The 1,249-nt window shown below is 46.0% G+C and overlaps 1 pseudogene; it reads left to right on the forward strand.

Annotated features, from left to right (window-relative positions):
• Window positions 1-785: 785 nt before the first annotated feature.
• Window positions 786-1,249, forward strand: part of LOC102769813 — a 32,362-nt pseudogene continuing 31,898 nt past the window's right edge.

Below are 1,249 nucleotides of genomic sequence, written 5' to 3' on the forward strand. Positions count from 1 at the left end.
GTAAAATATATTTTTTTTAAAAAGGGAAATATGATTACATTTTCAAACATTGACTTTAAGGAGGAAACAGTGGAGTCAAATCTTGTTTGCCTTTTATGTTCCCGGGAACGTAGTCACTGCTCAGTGAAGAACTGTTTACTGAATGAATGGCCAGATGTACTGAAGTTCAGGAGAGAGATTTGGGCTGAAGGTATAGATGAGAGACTCATTAGCAAACAGCGGTGGAAGCCGTGGATCTGAAGACGTGTGCACAGAGGTCAGGGGGGACAGAGTTCTACAGATGCCGACATTCAGGGGAAAGACCAGAAGAAGATGGTTTCTCCAGTCAAAGGAAGAACCTTTAAATGGAGTGGAGGGAGGGGGCAGGATGGGAGGTGTGGAGATAGAGACAGTGAGTGTGCAAAATTCCTTCCAAACCTTTGGTCATGAAAGGGAGGGGAATGTGGTGAAAGATAGAGAAGGGAGATAGAAGAGTTTCAGGTGTGTTGTTCCCTTATGGCTTAGAGGGAGGATTTAGGGTTGTTGATGGTGAGGAGGTTATTGATAACAATGGAGATAATGTCACTGTCCTTGTACTCTGAGATAGGGAGACTGGAGAGTGAAGAGGAGGGTGAAGTCATTGATTCGGAGGAGGGAGGAACTTGTAGAGAAAGCTAATCCAGAGCATGGATTTTTGATAGAATGAAGGGCACGTTTTCCCTTGTTTTGTAACTTAAGCATGGAGCGGGCCAGAATTTGAAGGCATTCCCTTCCAGTGGCTTCTATTTTCTCTGTGAAGCTGGAGATCAGGTAAATTCGCTAACAGCATTGGAAGAAGTTTTCAAAGCGGGTTTTGAAGTGACCGCTGTCATGAATGGGAACACAAGCTCACAGGGCAAAGGGAGCATTGCCAGGCCCTGTTGAGGGTTCACCGGCGGTTGGACACCGCAGACTCTGAGCAGTGTTCAGGTTCCTTCTCTCCCGGCCCCGGGAGAGGCTGTAGAAGGCAGAGTTGGGTGGATCCGGTGTTTGGGTTTTGTCTGAGGAATGTGACAAAAGGACAATGGGTGAAAGGATCTGGCAGGAGAGTCCACATGGAATCCAAGCCAGACCAGGAAAAAGGAAAGACCACAGAGGCAGGAAAGACTGAGAAAAAGTAACTGGGCATGTGACTAGAGAGTCCCATATCTTATCTGATCTCAGAAGGTGAAGTTCACAGCCATGCCAGGAAGAAATTTCTAAAATGGGGTAAAAAGAAGAAAGAAAGAAA

The sequence above is a fragment of the Myotis davidii genome, unplaced genomic scaffold (assembly GCF_000327345.1).
Source record: "Myotis davidii unplaced genomic scaffold, ASM32734v1 scaffold200, whole genome shotgun sequence".
Classification (NCBI taxonomy): domain Eukaryota; kingdom Metazoa; phylum Chordata; class Mammalia; order Chiroptera; family Vespertilionidae; genus Myotis; species Myotis davidii.